The sequence below is a fragment of the Pinus tabuliformis genome, chromosome J, assembly GCF_031772625.1.
Source record: "Pinus tabuliformis cultivar Carrire ecotype Pingquan chromosome J, CPIR1, whole genome shotgun sequence".
NCBI lineage: Eukaryota > Viridiplantae > Streptophyta > Pinopsida > Pinales > Pinaceae > Pinus > Pinus tabuliformis.
Genome location: NC_142295.1, coordinates 1,609,809,535 through 1,609,825,641, shown reverse-complemented (window position 1 = coordinate 1,609,825,641; position 16,107 = coordinate 1,609,809,535).

Here is a 16,107-nt window from a genome sequence, read left to right as displayed (position 1 = left end):
CCCGGTAAATAACCACCGTGAATGAAGCATTTCAACCATTAAAGCCTTGGTCGTGTTTGCACCGTCACCTCCACTTTTCCATTGGCCGATCATTCACCTCCATTTGATTGTTTACCCATTTTGAGGAACAGCTGCGAAGAGTGATTTCACTAGCCATCCTTGTGACACTGCCGTGATTGGAAAATTCCAACCCTTACCTGGAATCAGCTGCTACCCATTTTATCACTCGTTCCTCAAAAGATGAGTCTTCTTTAAGCTCTTTTCAACTGACTCGTAAAATATGAAAAGATTGCCGAGTTTTGGCCTTCCAGCTCGTTAAAGCGACCGGAAGCGCTATCCCTCCTTTAGATTTTAATCTTTTTGGACCTGAGGGATTATTGCACAAAAAGATAGAGCGCTTGTTTTGCTCAGCTCGTTAAAACTATCGAAAATTCATCCCTTCTGTATTGTTTTATACTTTTTCGGACTTAAGGGATTAGATAACGAAAAAGGAATTTTGGAGTTACCTTTACGTACCTTTTCAGACTCTCTAAAAATGAAAAGGACTGAGTTAACTTTGTCGTTAAACTCATTAAAAAGATTAATAGCGACAAACTTGTCTTTAGACGAGAACGAGTTTCACTATCGCTAGGCTCGTTAAAACATAGCGATGGGTTTGTCCGAAGGGAAAATTATAGAACAAGCATATGTTATCCTCCTCAAGCTTGACAAAAATAAAGAGGTACTGGTCAGCAATGACTGGGGAAAAATTGGGAAGAAACTCAAAGAATCTTTATTGGTAGCAAGTCGCTCTTGAACATGACACTTCCACTCCGTGCCTGAGTCGGGTTGGGTTGTTTCATTCACCGGTCACATCACCATGGTCACGCCATACCATCCAACTTTGGGGTAAATGATACCAATCCATCACATAAGTGTCACCGACATGTTCAAGAGAAGTCATCCAGAGAAGTCATCCGTGTCCCATCCACTACCATACATTATACTTCATTCTTTCATGACCGCCATCCTGAACCATATATCATCAGATTGTTTTCACCTCCATCAAAATCGTTTGCTCCGTTCCGTGTCATTGATGTGGGATTCATTAAGGCCCTCCTTTGACGGATCGCTTCTTGTCGACACCAGCTCATTATCCAAGAAGTTGATCTAGGAACACCCCATTCAGTACTTTGAAGCTTGCATGCCTCAATGGCAAGTTTCTCACTTCCGGCGACAGGTATACATCAATGACCTTCGACCGAAAGATTTTGCGTGGTGTTCGACGCCAAGTCCTTTATTCACACCACGTGAATTGTACTGCAGTACCTTGAGGGTCATCATCATTATCGGTGATTCCTCTCGCGCTTGTTAACAGTTTACATCATTGACTGGTAATCAAGCGATCTTTCCATGTTCGACTTCAAAACATTTCTCACATGGATCGACTTGTACTTCAAGTGAAGATCGGACGAGATTGAAGACCCCGGATCTAGTTTCATCCATCCGGGCTGCGATATATATTCAGGAAAATAAAGACATTGAAATGTACAACATTGCAGCACAGATAATCATCCTACCAAAAGGATGATGGCTCTATCAGAATCATCAGTCTACCATCAGACGATTGTCTATCCTATGTACATGAAAATGAATTTATAAAGCTGAGCATGGGAATGCCCGCCTCACCTAGATCATGAAAATAGTATGAAGATAATGTATTGTATTGTATCTTATTACAGGTCTCCTCCCATCATTGAATGAACTTCGGATCCTCCTAATAAAGCATTTCACCCGATAAACGACCTCATACTTTAGGGGGCAACTGTTATAGACATTTTTGTGCCTTACAGCTCTAAGCATGAAATGTCCATAAACCAAGGGATCCTAAGTCCCTAAAAGTGTTGTTCCGACCCCTAGAGGAACAAGGTCAACAAATTACAGCTTCTCTCAGAAGTTCTCCACCAGTAACTGCTCAGAATCAGTCAAATCAGGATCATTTCAGTTGCTCCACTAGCTAGCTGCGTTGCATAGCACCCAAGTACACTAGCTAGGTGCATTGCAATGCACCTAAATGCATTACCAGGGTGCGTTGAGTGGGAAATGACAAATGGCAGTGTCATTCTACGAGGTGGACAGACAATGGAAGCTTCCAAAATCTTCCCCAATGACACTTGCCTCACTGAGTTCGACCAAGGATGAGTAAGAGGCTCTCAGTCTCCAAGTGGAAGCAAGAACTGACAGAGAGAAGCCACTAGTCAGATCATAAGCTGACTCATCCTCTTTGCATACATCTATATATGGATCCATCATCCCAGAGATCCGGAGGCTGGAATTTTGTACATTGCAGAGAATTGCTGTTGGTTTTGAGATAGATATCAGAGTATTGGGTGATTTATGCTTTGTTGGAGGTGAAGAGGGGATTCCTTTGCTGGGAGGTTGATGCTGGATCAGGAATCATCGGTTGTAACTCCTCCTAGATCTTCTTGTTATATCAATAAAACTATTTGAGTTTCTCCTACATGCTTGTGTATCATTGATGTTTGTTATATTTGCATGTTTAGCTTAAATATGATCCTAAGCTATTTATGAATATAAATCCATGTCTTTGTGTAGTTTTCTTCTTCTGTGATCTTACAGGAACTTGGTGAAGCTGGGCAAGTAAGGGAGCAGGTAGCTGGAAGCTGGAAGCTGTCAAAGAGGAGAGAGATTGGATCAAAGGACTAGCGGAAGACACAGGTGGGTTCATCCTATTCCTCTTCGTTTATAGTTCATAAAGAAGAATACGAAAGTAGTTTTCTTTGTTTGTTTCTAAGGTCACTGTCACACCTTAGTGGGATAGGGTCGTTCTGAGTAGACACTTTTCCCGTTAACAAGATGTGCACACATCTATCTCCTCTTTTCCCCGTTGTCACTATCGGTCCTTTTACTAAGTGGGGTATTGATTTTACAACTTGTAATCCGCCTTCAGTAGCGAATCACAAGTACATTATCGTGGCCGTAGACTACTTCACGAAGTGGGATGAAGCCATGCCCACTTATAAAAATGATAGTGAAACATTGGCATTGTTCCTTTTTAATCACATTATCTCAAGGTTCAGTATCCCGAGAGAGATTGTCACTGACCATGGCAGTCATTTCCAGAACCAACTAATGTCTGAATTGGCTCTTAAATTGGGTTTCTGGCAAGAGAACTCGTCTCCATATTATCCTCAGGCTAATGGAGAGGTCGAGGCAATGAAAAAAACCCTTAAGACGATCCTATAAAGGATGATCAACAAAAATTGGTCCAATTGACATCTTATGTTGTATCCGACTCTTTGGGCATACCGAACCTCTGTAAAGACTACTACAGGTTTTACAGCTTTTTAGTTAGTTTATGGGATGGAATCTATCTTTCCTGTTGAATGTGAAACTCCATATCTTAAGTTAGCTATTGAGCTCCTCCCAGAGACCTCTAGTCTCGAAGAGCACCTCCTTCATTTGGAGCATCTTGAAGAGCAGCGTCGAGATGCTACCAAAATCAATGAGGCTCATAAGAAAGCGGTTAAAACTCAGTATGATAAAGCTATCCATCCTCGAGTTTTTTTTGAAGGAGACCTTGTCTTGGTCTATGACCAAGATAAAGATGCCTTGGGGGCAGGCAAGTTCAAACCTATGTGGTATGGTCCCTTTATAATTAAACGAGTTTTAGAAAAAGGGGCATATGAGTTAATCGATTTTGAAGGAAACAAGTTGGCGAAGCCCCGAAACGGGCTCTACCTCAAGAAGTACTTTGCTTAAGTAGCAGCTAGGCAATGACTTCTTTGTACATTTTGTATATTTGTACATATCTCATCGAGAGTTTTTTGATATCGACACTTTTTGGTCTGCTGTGGCAGGTGTTGATGGATGACTTGGTCTATTTTGGATTCGCCGATGGTGCTAGTCGGCACACTCGGAACCTTGCTTCCGTAGCTTGGGTAATCTACTATCCAACTGGTCAATTGATGGTGTCAAGAGGAGTATGCATTGGTCCTGCTTCAAATAATATGGCTGAGTATACTACTATCATTAATTTACTATCCGAAGCAATTTCTTATGAAATTGATTCATTGGTAGTCTATCTTGATTCACAATTGATAGTGTCACAACTGAATAACATTTATCGGGTAAGGGATCCATGTTTATATCGCCAGTATTTAAGGGTGAGGTTGTTGCAAAGATCATTTACTTACATTAATTATTTGCACATTCCAAGATCTCATAATTGGTTAGTTAATTCTATCGCTAATCAAGCATTAGACTGGCATATCATTCATTCATCACAATAAAATCAAGCATCAAAAAGTCAGAACTGTATATATATATATATATATATATATATATATATATATATATATATATATATATATATATATATATATATATCATAAAACATCTCGAGTGTACATAAGTGTGTCCAAAATAATATACAAAAATTGGGACTCAAATGCCCATAATCATGTCCAGTACATCTAATGCCCCGGTTCAGGATGCACAGCTAAGCATGCAACTATTGCTTTAGCCAGACGCCTAAGAGTGCGAACCTAGTCTCGTGGCATGCCAACCACATGACGCTGCATATCTATAGGGAGATCCTCTACGACCTCCATTGGTACTCGGTGAGTTAGTCTCACCAAGTGCCGCTGAACAGTGTGTAGAAGTCGCTCTGTGTCTGCAGCCACCTCTTCGGCCCCTCGGCCACGACGTCCATGTCATGGGAACCCATCTGGTCGCACTAGCCCAATATCTGGAACATGATCATCATATTAGTCATTTGAATCCTATCAAAAATATTTTTCAAAATTCATTATTATATTTGAAAAATCACAAAAAATCGTAAAATCAAAAATATTTGTTACCTATGTCACCCCATGTTGTGGTTGGTGGTAATGCTAGATCAGGATCTCCTCAGAAATCCAACCTAGCATAAGGGTAGTCATCTATGGCGATGATCTGCTGCTCCCACCAGGAGAAGAAGTCATCGTCGAAAGCAGTCCGTGGGACGTCCCCACCTCCTAGACATTTCATCAAGTCAACCCACCTGCCCATTCGTGGATCTCGTGGGGTGCTGATCAAAACTGGTACTCTAGGACGAAGTGCTGGGACCCTCTCAAAGAAGAAAGAGCACAAGATAGTTCCATATCCAAAGTTTTTGTTCTGTCCCTTCTTGATAGAAGTAAGCTAGCTCTTTAGGTTAGCAAGAAGAGTACACCAATCAAAGACGGTGGTGAGGCACTCTATCACCAAGCTCATGGCTAGTCGTGATGCCTGGTGTAAAGAAGCTGATCCGTTCACTCTAGCTATGGTGAACAAGATTATTCTCAAAGATAAACTCTCCACATGTTTGATTGGAATTTGACTTCCAACCTTTTCAGGATGACCCGAGCAATAGATATGTACATAGTCCTCGATAAAGAGACTGCCTCGTGACCTGCCTGTGGAATGTACTACCTCTCCCCTCCGGGAAAGGCCAGTGATGAAATAAATATCTTCAACCTCTATCTTGAGCGGCATCTGATCAATCATAAACGCGTCATCCTCAATGCTCCAGTAATGAATGAGCATGTCGAGCAGGCGAGTGTTTGCTTTCATATTTGGCATTTTAAAGAACTTTAGCAAACCACATCCTCGTAAGGCATCCAAAGCATTAGGATCATTCATAACCTCATCATCCACTAAGGTATGCTCTCTTTCTCTCCAAGTGACTGGCATCCTGAAGAAAAAATGAATTTAGACCGTTAGATTTTTTGTTTGAAGTTTTTGCGGCGTATACACGGGTCCATTTTACACAAAATCACGTGTAGGGCCTGTGTATACATGGGTTTAATGTATCCAACCCGCCTATATGCCACGACAAAATTTTTGACAATAATTCAATGGTAAAACTTAAATTAAAAATTCTAAAACCAATCACAATTAAATGCAAGATAAGTTTAAGGGTTACCTGGTGATTTTGAGACAATTTGAATGGTCGGTTTTGGCAAATGGCAACGCTTGCTCCTTTCACTCCACTTCTTTTCTCTCAAACCAAATGGTGATAATGGTGAGTCAAAAAACTATTTTATAAGCTTTCAAAATGATTTTTTTTTTCAAATCTTGATTTTATTTTGTCTCATGTAAATTTTAACTTGGGAGCTTGGAATGTCGAGAATGGTTTGATTTTCACAACATTTTGGACACTTTTTCGATAGTTTCGAGATGGTTCCATGACTGCTGACCCATCATTGCAGGTATCGTTTTTTACTGGCATATAGATTAGGGAAGCCATTTTTTTCATTGCATTATGCATACTAGCTTCCATTTGCCAATAGACTTGCCATAGGGTCGATCCCATCATGTTGTGGTTCGTAAACCACCTTCACTTGCCGATTTTTAAATCATGACATGATGGTAGAGCCATCCTTTTCATGGGCGTCGTAGTTAGCACCTAACTGACATTTGTTGCCCATGTTGCTTCGATCTGAGTAGGCTCAGGAGTCCTCTGTAGTCCCGCCATGACTTATGTGTTGAAGACTCATTCCTCTTTGCTTCTATGCTTGATTCTGGCCTTATACCCTAGAGGCTCCTTTGTGATGAGTTGTACTACTGCATTACATTTTGACCATTTTCACATTTTGGCCTTGATCTGGCTTCACTTGGACTCGTGTTTAAGCCAACTTTTGACCATGACGATTGAAAAATCAAACTTGCATGCCCTTGACTTCTGTAACTTGACACACCTTGACCCGTGGAAGGAACACACCTTTGAGTGTCTTTGACCAGTTTTCACCTCCCTGCATTGAGAATAGGAATGTTCCAATCCCAGGAACTAGATCATCTGTTTCACTGACACTCGTTCTTTCCACTGTACTATAGCATTCTTTTATTCCTTTTCCAGCTTAAAGAAACAGACAAAAAACTTATATATTCCAAAAAGAGCGGGAACGGGACAATATTTCCACTTGTTATTGGCAGCTATAGTCAGTTGTGTCGCCCTTGAACAAAGCACTCAAAATAAAGTCTCCTCCATTTGGGCAAGATTCAGTTTGACTTAGGTATGCCTCAACCTTGTTATTGAGTCAGTTCTCCCCCGATTGGTTATCTCTTCCAATCATATGGAGGGTTCGTTCGTGCCTCCTGCATGGCGAACTTATACAGAGTCATCATATGCTGCCACATAGTCATATTGAGTCGTGCTTTTGTTTAAGGGAAGTTAGCCTGAGTCAGCCTCTCTGCGGTGTCTCATGACTCATTTTTCAGTCGGCCATCCCTGGTTGTCAGTATCTTATCTATCATCACATCAGTTATATTGTTCCTTTACTCGTGCCAGTTTGAGAAGGTCCCCATTGACTTCTTGCTGGCAGGCCTTGTCCTTATCGACGACGACATCTTGCTCTAAGGACAGGCCTAGAGCCGCACCCTGGCCCTATTTTCATTATTGATAGGTCACCTTGTGCTCAACATCGATCAGTATCATGGGTCTTTGACTGAGTGGTTTCCCTTGTGTTCGACATCAACGTACACTGTCACAAATTGGGATTCGTGTAGTGCCTTGGTTTCCATTTGACCCTATTGATGGATACCTCGCCTCTGTGTCAGATTTCATTATTGGTTGGTTCAGAGGGTTTCTGTCATGCGCTAGCCACATCTTGTGTACGCTGGAAATGTGCTTTGGTCAGGTTACTAGATCTTTTTTCGTCTGATTCCTTCCACATTATTGGCCTATGGGTTACACTCGTGCTAGATTGATAAAGGATGCCTTAATGCCTTCCTTCTAGCAGATCTTTCCCTATTGACTACGACTCATTGCTCTGGGGCAAAGGTCTAGAGTCCATTTGGCAGTACCTTGGGGTTTGCAATCATTAGTGGCAGATCCTTCACTATTGACAGTGGGAAACCATCATTGTCTCCTGATTGATAGATTCTTACAGGTGCTCGACTCCAGCTCATCTATTTACACTTGTTAGATTGTACTGGGTACCTTGACGCTCATTATCATTATCGGTGAGTAGTCTTGTGTTTGTTAATGGTATACATCAATGACCGGTAATCAAACGATTTCTCACATAGTCGACTTCAGATCATTTATTCCCATGGTGTAGAAATGTACCATGGTGGTCGGTGAATACCTTAGGTTGCATCAACATTCATTGGTTCACTTGACAGTTGCTCCTGTTACTGCTAGTTGATAACACTCCACCTTATATGTTGCAGTCGTTCATGGCAACATTCTATATGCTGGCACCTGAGTTTGCAGTGTAGTACCATCTTATTCCATCATGTTCATTTGGTACTTTTGGGATCAGTCTTTGATATCAGTGATCTGCTTCATCCTTCAGCATCATTGACATTCTTATATTGATATTCAAACATGTACTTATTCGATCGTGATCAGATGATCCATTATGTATTTTCCAGTGCTTTATACTTGTATACCTAGTGGATCCACTTGTACTTGATATGCGGACATGCTTTACCTTCTCTGAGCATGGGTATGCCCGCCTCAGAGAGTGTTTCTTTCTGATCTCCTTTTGTGGCTTGGCAGGCTAAACTTTGGTGAAGTCCTTCTCAATTTTTGACAGGTTTCCTTTGCATGCACTTACATAATATATTTCGGCCATCATGTACCCTTTCTAACCTCATATATTAGGGGGCATCTATTATAGCTCCAAATCTCATTCTTGATGTTTGTGATGCTGCACTCATGGCCTAGGGCAACCCCTCCTTCCAGACTTGATCCAAATACTTAAAAAACAATGTTTTACTCCCTGTACGTGACATTGACCTGAGCTAAACGCATGTGTACGTGGGTCTGTGTATACCCAACCTGCGCATATGTCTTAAAACACTTAAAAAAAATTAATCTCCTTAATTTCAGGTGGAGATCATGGGTTTTACCTGTTGATTACATATTAGTGCCCATGGCCCAACTGTTCCCAACGAATTCCCAACTAAAAAACTACTTTGGGAGAAGTATAAAAAGGCTTCAATGGGAAGGCTTAATGGAGGAGAGAATAGAGAGAAAAATCACTCTGTTGAGATTATCCCAGATCAGGTCTGAAGATCCTTGTACTTCCAGCACTTCCCCCATTACAGGAAACCCTTGTTTCCTTGAGTTATGATGTCTTTCCATTTGTTGAGATATCCTTGAGTGAGTTATGGAAGGAGCTTGTTGAAGGCTTGAGATTGGACGAATCCAGATGACGGTTCCGCTTAGAGCCTGCGAAAGGAAGACTTAGGCGAAATCATTCCTTTTTGTACTTTAGTTATCTATAGTAAAAGAAACACTTGTCCTATTCCTGATATGAATCTTATTCATGTTTATGATATCAATGTTATGATTTACAAATGAATGATTATTTCAATTGCATAACTAACTTTCAATATGATTTGAAGTTGATTTCTTTATGATGTTTATTCCATATACTGTAGTGCTTTCTTGAATTAATTGTTTTGCAGGTTGAAGGAGAAAAAGGAACTCCAAGAGGGTTTGGACCCTAGCTAGATCTACCCAAACGAAGGACCCCCAGGTGCACCTCTCTTCACGTAGTTTGTTTATATTAGCATCATGGCTATGTGGAATGCTTGTTTTTCTTTATAGATAACTCCCGTTCTGCTAGGGTATTAACCCAAGACCCTAGGGGACACTCTCCCTTAACAACATCTATTAGATTACTTTTATATGTTGTTGTAGCTTTTTATTTTGAGGTAGAACAAATGGATATGAAGACAACATTTATTCATGGGGATATGGAAGAAGAGATGTACATGAAGCAACAAGAAGTCTTTGCAATGAAGGGTAAGAAAGAACGGGTATGCAGGTTAAAAAGTTCTTTATATGGGTTAAAGCAGTCACCAAAGATGTGGCATTAAAAAGTTGATACATATATGTGGGAACTTGGCTTCATAAGGAGAAATCAAAATCATCGTGTGTATTTTAAAATAATTGGTGGCCATGATTTTTATTTGGTCTTGTATGTGGTTGATATGTTTTTGATTGGAAATGACAAAGAAATTATCCAAGATTTGAAGACCCAATTGTCCTCTAAATTCGACATGAAGAATCTTGGTTCTGAAAAATATATTTTGGCTAGGGAAATTAAATGAGATTAGGCAAAGAGGAAGCTCTAGTTAAACCATAGGAAGTATGTCAAGACAATATTGTAAAGGTTTAATATGCAGGATAGTAAAATGATGAAGGTCCCTATTCCTGTAGTGCAAAGTTATCTATTGAATAATGTCCCAAGACAAATGAAGAGGAAGAGGACATGTACGATGTTCCATATGTGAGTGCATTTGGTAGCCTGATGTATGAAATGGCCTATACCATACCAAACATGGCAAATGCAGTGGGAGTATTGAATAAATTTATGCCAAAACCAAGGAAGGAGAAATGGACCACAGTGAAGTGGGTTGTTATGCATTTGTGTGGTAGTATTGATTATGGTTTATGCTACCAAGGAAGATCAGGATTGGATAGTGTTGGATATATGTGGCTTTGTTGATGCCGACTGGGCTAGAGATATGGATCAGAGAAGATATACAAGTGGGTATATATTTAACCTATTTGGACGAGCAGTGAGTTAGATGAGAAAGAGACAATCTGTAGTGGCACTTTCAACTACAAAGGTTGAATACATCAAATCGACTCATGCAAGAAAAGAAGCAATATGGTTGCAGATGTTATGTTCATGAGGTTGGTATAACAAGCTATAAGGATAGATTATGATATCCAAAATGCAATTTTCTTGGCAAAGAAACTTGCTTATCATTCAAAGACAAAGCATATTAATGTTCAATATCACTTTGTGAGGGATATGGTTGAAGAGAAAAATGTGTTGCTAGTAAAGGTGGACACTTTGAAGAATTTTGTAGATGTGTTGAAAAAGTGTATGAGAATTGAGAAGTTTCCTTAGTGTAGAGAAATAATGGGCATTCTAGCTTAGGAACAATGCCTGTGCACTCCTGTGACACCCTATGTGGAAAGAAAACAACAACTGGGAGAATGTTGGGTATGTTTTATATTCTTTCCATGACTAGTTCTAGGCATTGTTGCATTGTGTCGGGCACAAAAACCCCCCTTGTTGGTGGTTTTGCAAGGGGACAGTAGCCCCTTTGCATGGGGTCTGTGGCAACACGCTGGGAATTTTTTTTATTATGTAGACCCAAGGTGGGGGTTGGATCCAAGGATGGTGGGAAGGCCTACTCATGGTTTTTTGTGGATGGTTTTTGCACATGGTTTTGGGCATGATGGCTTTTTCCCATGGTATTTTGTAGATACAGTCAAGGGAACTATGATTATGTTCTAATCCAGGGTTAATGGATTTGGGTTTATGAATGATTCAACATGTATATAATGTATTGTAACATTGAAAGCAATATAATGAAAATCAATATGGTTTTCTCAATTTTGGGTTCCAGGAGAAAATATGTGTATAATTTTTATGTTCTGGGTATTGTATATTTTTCTATTTTTAAGAATTTGTTTGCAGGTAATTTTTGTACAAACTTAAAACACACAATGTGAAACATATTTACTAGACATCATTCTTCTTTTTATTACTTTGGAAAATAAAAGCTTCAACTTTCTATTACATCACTGTCCCACAAGCTCCCACTTGTAGGTTTATCAACTACTACTGAAAGGAACTTCTGTCCCTACTCGTTTATCAACTACCACTGAAAGGGGTTGTTGCCCCTGCTCATTTATTAGCCATTGATGAAAGGGAATGTTGCCCCTACTTGTTCATTAGCCACTACTGAAAGCAAATCCCCCCCCTACTCATTTATCAACCACTATTGAAAGGGAATTTTGCACCTACTCGTTTATCAAGTACTACTGAGAGGGAATATGGCCCTTGGAATGAAAGCTACCACTTTCTAGCCTTGATAATCCATCTTTCATCCATTTTCAAAATTAGATGAATAGGCCACTTTATTTCATAAACAAATAAATTTCTCACCTCATCCACTCACCACAAACACCATATAAACACCTTCAACAATATCTGATTCATCCCTCAAGCATACTAACATTATGCATCAGATTTCTCCAACAACCACTCACACCAGCATAACCAACACAATTGCATAGTTATACACTTATTACAAATTCGATTATGCTTAGAAAGGAATTTGGAATGATATTTTGGAATAAAAACTTTAGTTAAATTTTTCTCTTTAATGACTGCATGAATATTTCTATCATTAATTCATCTAAATATGCTTTGCAAATCATTAGTCATTGATTACCTGTCTCTACAAGAAATTATGAGTTAAACTATTGTTTTCCTCCATTATAGTAAGTTACAAGATTTAGTTGAAAATTTATAAATTTGGTTGAGTGCCAAAGTTATCCAATTTTCCAAATCTATCTCCAATTCTATCCATTCTGCTATTTTCACTGCCAACTAGTTCATGCATTTTATATGCCAAATTTTAGAACTGTGCTTTATATGGTGTAAATGTCAAATTTTAAGTTGGAAACTCATTATTACATTAGCCTTCAAACATAGGCCCAAAGTGATTGAACACTAGCACTGCCAAAAACACTGCCATATTTAACTTTGTGGGCCCATTTCTCTTTAAGCCCCAAGGGCTTATTTTATTTTTCATTCATCTATGCCCTCAGTCACAAACTCCACATGTACTAGTCCTTAATATTTAGCCCTCGACGCTTTTATAAATTCCTTTAGGGATGCCAGTCAGGGGTGATGTGTCGTCTGGGTTTGCCTGCTCTTTGCATGTGATCATACCATTGGTCCTCTGTTGCTGCCCTATACACTACCATGTCCCAAAGCTAATTCAGCTTAGAGAAACTCCCATGCGCCCTTTTCATTTCCATCTGGTGCAACGCGTCTAGGGTGACATGCCTTAGGTATCTTCTTATTGGTTCTTAGCTCCAACTTCATATGCCACCATTGGCTGATGTTGAATTGGCCCATAGCTTCCTTTTTTACGCTAACTTAAAACCTTCCAAGATCCTTGTTCTGGGATGATGTGTCCCGGTGGTAACCACTGCCACACTGTAAACCAATCAATGACTTGTTGAGGTGATCTGTTTGTCACATATATCCAATGCCTAGTCAACCCAGCAAAAATTTAGATGCACACCTTATAAGCCTTCCGAGGTGATGTTATGATTACTTCACTAATGCCACATGGTGCCATCTGAATGGTGATTGGTGCAACTTAGATTTGGCCCACTAGGTCACCCAAAAATGATGGAAATGCATGTCATGGTCCTCCTTTTACTAACATCATGTTGACTTCGTCATACTATTGTGCCTCCATATTATCACCTTGAGCCAATCAAATTATGCTATCTTCCACCTTTTAATTCATTCATATGCCAAGAATACAGAAGAAAAAGGGGTCTCAGGCCTTTGCTTTGCAACAATTTATTCATTAATATTTAAAACTTAAAACCACCAGATTCAATATTTTATAACATTGAGCATCACGACTGCCCGACTTTCTTTCTATTGGTCTTATGTTTCTGCTATGCCACATCCACTTGATCTTACATGATCCATGTTGCCTCTCCTTTGCGCATGGCTTATAACTTCTAGGGAAATCCCTCCAGGATGTGTTGTCCCATATGGCCCACCACTATAGATATTCCACCAATCAATGTTTATTGAATCCTCTTGGTCTCATGTCATTCAGACATTGCTCCTTAGTGCATAATTTTGGTTCTTCCAGGGAATCCCTCCCGGGATGATGTGGCTGTGGGATCTCCATGCTCTTAACTCTACCTATGAACATTTTTTCCACCTGTTCCATGGATTTTCCACCTTTTCCTAGACCTACATCATCCTAGGCACTCCCATTTGTGTGCACCTTTGATCTTTTCAGGGAAAACTCTACCAAGGTAAGCTGTCATATGGGCTCCATTACTGACTAATAAACATTACTTTCATCACTCTGCTACCCATCTCTTTCTTTAACGACTCTACCATAAGCTTGCTGGGTGTGTGTTATATTCTTTCCATGACTAGCCCCACGTGCTATGTAGGACCCTATATTAGGTGGGCGGACCTACTTACGGTTTTGTGCATGCGTTTTGCACATGGTTTTGGGCATGATGGTTTTCTTCCCATGGTATCTTGTAGATTTGGTCAAGGGAACTAGGGTTATGTTCTAATCCAGGGTTAATGGATTGGGTTTTATGAATGCTTTTGCATGTATATATATGTGTTGTAACATTGAAAGAAATATAATGAAAAATCAATCTGGTAGTCACGGTTTGGGATCCAGGGGAAAATATCTGTGTATATATGTTTTATGTTCTCACCATTATTTATTTTATATTTTTAGAATTCATATGCGGGTAATTTTTGTACAGGGTTACAACCTACACATCTCTATTATACTGTGCTTGACTTCCAACTCTGTCAAAAACTAGCTATTGTTCGAACATTATCTCTGCAATTTGACTTTTGGGGTATTATACTTTGACTAGGAATAACTTGTGATCTAGGAGGCCATTTTGGAACTTATATATACCACTGGAAATATAATTTAGAGATCTATCCACCTGAGTGGGTCCCAAATACATTTGAAGTGATATTATAAGCTAAAAATGAATTTAAATTCACTGCACCTTCAAAATTCTTTGTCTTTCCCATTCTTATGTCGATCTTCATTCTTCTTGCAATCCTATCTACTTTTTCCATTTCATTACCTTTGATTTGGATGAAACACCATTGGTTCCTATGGCATCAATGACCTAATTACAACACATTTTTCAATACTTATCATCAATGAGCACCTCCTTTGACAACATATTTCAACAATCTCCCATCATCTTAATTTCCTTTACCATCAATGACAACATATTTCTAATAGAGGTTTCAAAAATGGACATCAATAAAGGCTTGGGGAATTTATGTCTCGGTAGATAGATAAATCCTCGGTAATTGACAAAGATGGGTTATGTCTTGAGAGATTTAGAAGAAGACGTTACAATGACATTAGTGAGACTTGTAAGCCCGAGACAAAGAAATTCTTGGCAATTCACAAAGATAGGATTTTGTCCGAAGAGATTTAGAAGGTGACATTAGCGAGGTGTCCAAGCCTAAGATGGGAAAATTTCTATGGTGAATGATGGAAATAATTCTATCTCAGCATATTCATAAGGGGAAACTATATTATGTTTTCATAAATTGTCGGGGTTAGGTGGTGAGCCATAGGGGCATGCCACGACAGAACTATCATTAGAGAAATTTTGAGGTCTAAAATGGGCCTCCTAAGGAATATTATATAATAATAGTGGAAATAATAAAATATGATTAGATTACATATTCAAATTATAAAGGACAAAAAGAAAAAAATACTTTTTCAACTCATATTTTCAACTTATCTCCCTACGGTTTTACTCAAAGATTAAGTGGGAGCACTCGTTGGATGCAAAATTTAATTCCTCATCTAGGGAGTACCCATGTTCCATACTTTTGATGGACCTTTCTACATGAAAAATGAGAAATACATGAAAATATGTGATTGCAATCACGTTTTTCATGTATTTCTAATTTTTCATGTAGTGGGGTCCATAGAAATTATGCGACATGGGTACTCCCTGGATGAGGAATTAAATTATGCATCCAATGAGTGCTCTTGTTAAAAATTTGAGTAAAAACGTAGGGATATAAGTTGAAAATTCAAGTTGAAAAAGTAGGTTTTTAATTTTTTTACATATTTACTCCAAAAATGGTGAATCATCCCCCACAGTTGACATAATAATCTTGAATCCTATTGATTCTCATAATGTTGATTTTGGTTGTGCATTTTTGTTTTGAGGCAAATTTTAGACCTCAAAATTTCTCTAATGATAGGCCATGTTACAATATAGACTATGTATAGGGACGACATTGCAATGAAATGGGTTACCACATGGATACCATGCATGTGCCACGTGGTAGGACATGATGATGTGGCAAGAGGTCATTAGCAAAGCCTTTGAATGGATGTATCTTTTAATTCAGGAGTTGGACTAGAAAAAAATTTACATCGTTGGAAAGGTCTCAATGAGATGAACACAATGGCAATGTTTGTATTGGATTTCGATGCATTCCAAGAATGATGAAAATTTTACACCCCATTTCCATGATAGAACTATGGAGG